Consider the following 5,426-nt stretch of genomic DNA (forward strand, 5'->3'; position numbering starts at 1 on the left):
TCATTCTGGAAAAGGGAAAACCATGGAGACAGTAAAAAGATTAAGAGTCACCAGGGTTTAGGGGGAGGGAGGGATGAACATGTGGAGCACAGAGGATTTTTAAGGCAGTGAAACCACTCTGTATGATACTATAATGATGGATCCATGTCACCATACATTTGTCCAAACCCATAGAATGGTTTGGTCACCAAGAGTGACCTGATGTAAAGTATGGGCTTTGAGTGATGGACGGCATGTCCATGTAGGTTCACTGATTGTAACAAATGCACTGCTCTGCTGGGGGACGTTGATTATGGGGGAGGCCAAGGGATGAGCAGAAGATACAGAGAAATCTCTGTAGGTTCCTTTCAATTTGCTGCTCCCTAAAAAAAACAAAGCCCAAGTAAGGCATTTGAGATTCAGAAGCTCCACACTTTCGGCTACTTCTCAGCACTCAGAAGTGCACGCTTCTTGGAATATCAACTACATCCCTGGTGACAAAATCGAGTGAGGGTGTCAAAAGTTCTGGAATTAAGAAACTCATGACCTTCACGGAGGTGCACCTGAGAAATACATAATAATGCTCAGGGAAAAGCAAGGGCATGGTGCTGGCGGTCAGACTTCAGACAGGCAACGGATTAATGTTTAGAGAAGAGCTGGCTCCCAATCACCCTGGGAGCTTGGTTTTCATTTGGACACAGGTGTCAGCCATGCATATCCCAATTAGAAGAAAGCAGACCCATCCAACGTTAGGTGCTTGTCCTGAGTCACGGGGCTTTTCTTGTCTCTGTAACTGTGCACTGATGAATGCCATCATTCCGTAGCATCCAGGAGATTCTGGGTGTGGAAATATGTAACCCACCCCGTCTTACTTTATGATTGCAATTTTTATTTTCTGACCAATATCATGGAATGGCCATGAAGACAGATTCTGGAGCGGATTTTAAATGAGTTTTGGGGGAATGATGGCATAGCTCACAAGCACATGTGATGATTTTCATTGGAGCACTGCATTAATACTGGTCACATAGAAGAAGCACCATTCCCATTGTTATCCAAAGTGCTTAGACTTGAAGGAGTATCCCTCCACTTCTTATCAAGACTTGCAAAAGAGAAACAGAGGCAGCTTGGTACTCACAAAAAGATTTTGGCCATTTAGCTAAGATTTGTATATTGCGAGACTTAGGTCCCATTATGGGTTTGGATCCTCCAATAGTTTCTTCAAGAGCAATCATTCTAACTACATCTCAAAATGGACTTGAGAATTAGAGAGTTGATAGAGTTTATGAATATGTTTGTGGTGAAGAGCTGACCTGACCTAAAGACAAGTCTGGCCTTTTGGCTCCTGGATGGTGATTCCCAGGCCCCTGAGGAGAGTGGCTTCCTTGGCCTCCCACCTTGGACCACATGGCACTGTCTACAATGTGACTCATGTTGGGAGATTTGGGCTCTGCCACCTCAGTTCCAACCTGCACAGGAACCAAAGGACACAGGTATCAGCAGAGACTGGAGACTTATGGTCAACCAGGGAGGCATATAATGTGATATGACTTCAGACACCAAGGCTCAGGCGAGCTACCCCAGTTGTGTGTTCTCACACATCATACCTGGGAGGAGGTGACACCATCCCTGAGTCCCAAGAGAAAACAATAGAAATCCTAAGTTGGGACTCCTCCTGGACTCTGCCCCAGGCACCACTTCCTTTGGCTGATTTCAATCTCTCCTTTCTCTATAATAAACCATCACTCTGAGTGTAACAGCTTTCATGGGGTTCTATGAGTCCTTCTGGAAATTTTCCAGAACTGGGGTTGGTCTTTAAGGACCCCCTTGAAGTTACAGCTGGTTCAGAGGCAAGGGCAATTTTGGGGGGATGTGCTTTATCACTTTCCAACTGGCATACCTCAAGCTCACTTTGGCGACACATACACTAAAATTGGAACAATACAGAGAAAATTCACATGGTCCTTGCCCAAGGATGATCCAACTGGCATAACTGAATTTCCAAAGAAACTTCCAAAGAACACTAGAGTGACATGGGATTATGTTGATCTTCAGTGGAGTTATCCATCCCACAAGTTGAGCGTTGGACATCAAGTATCCTCCATAAGTAAATGGTCAACGGTTGTATGAACTATGTTGGTCATACAGCAATGCATCATCAATATTCACATATCTAGACCATATTGTTTCAAGAATTATTATTTCCAACTCATGGAAGAAGTTTACAGAAGCTCTGACAGTTCTGGCAACTCTTACAAAATGGCGCAGGTCATGCAACAGGTCATATTCACAGGTCCGGAGATTTACGGTGTGGACATCATTGGTGGGCATCATTCTGCCTCCCACATGAAGCATCTTTGCTGCATGAAGACTTCCCTGAATGTATCTGTAGATATGTGTACACACTAAAATATCTTTCCCCTGTTTCAAATCTCTCTTGTAGGGTCTTGATGTCTTTAATCCTTGGCCATTTACACTGCCTGCAAATTCCATGTATTCTGCCCAGGGCAGAAGCAGAGAAAAACAGCACAACATTTGTTAATGATTCATTTCCCACTAATTAGCCTACAAATGTTTGCTCCAAATGCAGCCAGTGTTACAATTTATGTCAAGAAACTTTTGCAATAAGAACGGTACCTAACTATGTATTATGCCACACCTTGAAAATATTTTCCTAGATATCAATCATTCAAAAAATTAAAAATTTCTCTCATCCCTTAGAAGCAAAAATATCCATCTTTTATGGAAGATCTTGGCGAGCAATGCATCAACATTGCACATACAAATTCTAAAATACGTTGAGATTCCTTCTTTATTTCCAATTTCGATCGTGGATTTCCTTGGGAATCGGGGGCAGCCTTAACTGACCTCCTTTTTAAAAAGTTCATTATAGACATCATTTTCCATGCAGTTTCTGAGGGTGGTGAGTCTCCCTGAATGTCCTCCCTCAGTCTTCCGTTGGACTCCAGGTAGGCCTCCTGGGCAAAGGAGATTCATGGACAAGAGGAGTCTATAGTAGAGACGAAGGAGACTTTAGACAGAGCAACCTGTGAAGTCCTTGCAGTTTGCCGAGGACGGTTTGCATTCACTGCTGCCTGGGCACTTTGTCTGCCAGAGAAAGGCAGAGTCTCCAGAGGAAATACTGTTTATCTCATCATTTATATCACTCTGCACACGACATGGTTTCCAAAAGACACTTTCCATCAGCGCCACGTGGACGCCACCTCTCCAAAGCTATCTGTTGGTGTCCAGTTGTCATTTTCAGGATGTTCATTCAAGACGGGACTGAGGACCCCGCCCATGAGGGCCAATGTGAGCAGAAGCTGTCCCCTTCCCATAAGAATAGGCATCGGGCGCCTGGGTGGCTCAGTCGTTAAGCGTCTGCCTTCGGCTCAGGTCATGATCCCAGGGTCCTGGGATCGAGTCCCACATCGGGCTCCCTGCTCTGCGGGAAGCCTGCTTCTCCCTCTCCCACTCCTGCTGCTTGTGTTCCTGCTCTCGCTATCTCTGTCTCTGTCAAATAAATAAATAAATAAAATCTTAAAAACAAACAAACAAAAGAATAGGCATCATCATTCTGTGGAAACGTAAGTATTAGCATCGACAGTGTGGGCAGATGCTTTACAAAAAGTGGTCCCATCTAGATAGTAGCCTATGGGAACTTCTCCATCGTCACTACTGAAAAAAACAAATGTCCAGAGACCATTTCAATTTCAGCAGGTATAGAAATATTTTAACTGAAACATAAATACAAACTGAAAGCAGCCAGAGGAACAAAAATCAGTATAAAATGGATTCTACCCAAGAAAGTAAGTCTGGATTTTTAGATTAAAGCAGGTATTCGACTCATCCAATTTTTTTTTAAGATTTATTTATTTGAGAGAGAGAGAATGGGGGGGCGGGTAGGGGCAGAGGAAGAGAGATAGAATCTCAAGCAGATTCCCTGATGAGTACAGAGCCTGACCTGGGGCTCAATCTCACAAACCTGAGGTATCCTTTGGGGCTGTCCCCCTACACACATCTCATGGTGAGTTCATGGAGAAGGACTCCATAAGCCACAGCAAGCCAGTAAAATCAATAATTTTGGGTAAAGAGGTGTTTTCTTGCACCCTTTAAATCTTATCAAAAATTTTTAATTTTTCCATAGACAGCATGGAGTTTCTCCTGTCCATCATTTTTAAACATATCAGATTGTTTTATTTTATTTTGCCTGTATGACATCATTTCATTGTTATGTTAGAATTACAGAGGGCAATTTTCCTTTATCTGTACATTTATCAGTGCGCTGCCCGCTCGTGTTTTTTTTTTTTTCTAGGTACTCTGCTGTTTATCATCAGACACAATAATCACACACATAATTATGTCACAGGACAAGGCAACCTCTTAAATGTTGCCTCTCAGAAGAAAGAACATTTTTCTGAGATCTATAAATGTTGCATTTCCAACAGGCGTGTCAATTTCCATCATCTTCTCTCTAAGAAAGCATGTGTAAACTTATATTAATAAAAATGCATTGCTCTACTAAATGCTCATCAGACTTAGTTTTCCTTGAAAATCTAAAACAATTAAATGGACAGAAGAAACATTAAACAATTTTTAAAAATCACTTAATAACTATTCATAGTGTTCTTCCAATATTTACATTTGAGGAATACAAAGAAAGCATCAGAAAAAAATAACCATGAACTCAACCAGAAATACCTATTGCGTACATTGGGCGTCTCGTCCACGGGTCTCGCCTACGTGTGGCTTTCACGTGGCAGGCGGGAGCTCGCCAGGATAGACCGTGGGGCTCCAGGTGAGCTGCCCGCATTTGACAGGGTCCTCTCTTTCCAGTGGTAGGACTCAGATGAGTTCCTTACCTCTATGAGGTCCAGAGAGACTATCATAAAGAAAATTCACCTAGTGTGAATTTAAAAAATGAATCACGTTTAAGACAAGATCAGAAGTAGGCAATCAGTGATCACCTGTAACTATACCAGTGGCCTCTGGCAAAATTTAGAATCTTGGGACCATTATGGCCACAATTTATGAGTTACTGGATGTAAGTAGGATCCTACAATCACTATTATGACTATTTATGACTTACTGAGGGAAAACAAGTGTTTTTGTCTGTGAGGAACAGACTTTCAATTTTAAATTTGATGTTGCTACTTCTCATAGTTGGACGCCTCAAACGTTGCTAGTGGGGATGTAAAATAGTATAGATGTGGTGAAAAACAGAATGGCATTCCTCAAAACATTAAAAACAGAAAGGCCATATGATGCAGGAACCCCACTTCTGAATATATGGCTAAAAAGAATGGAGAGCAGCGTAGCAAAGCAATATTGGACCACCTGTTATTCACATATCATTATTCACAATTGTCAAAAGGTGGGGAAAAACCCAAATGCCCATTGGTGGATGAATAGGTAAACAAAATATCGTCGATAGTATACAATGGACT

General features: G+C 42.2%; 1 non-coding gene across 1 annotated transcript; it reads left to right on the top strand.

Moving 5' to 3' along the window:
- The first annotated feature begins 1,884 nt into the window (after positions 1-1,884).
- LOC115942516 (U6 spliceosomal RNA) lies at positions 1,885-1,992 on the top strand. The gene has a single exon (XR_004077138.1). It is a non-coding gene; the product is annotated as a U6 spliceosomal RNA (small nuclear RNA).
- The last annotated feature ends 3,434 nt before the right edge of the window (positions 1,993-5,426 follow it).

Source organism: Leptonychotes weddellii, chromosome X (genome assembly GCF_054177405.1).
Source record: "Leptonychotes weddellii isolate Sample4059 chromosome X, ASM5417740v2, whole genome shotgun sequence".
In the NCBI taxonomy this organism is placed as follows: Eukaryota; Metazoa; Chordata; class Mammalia; order Carnivora; family Phocidae; genus Leptonychotes; species Leptonychotes weddellii.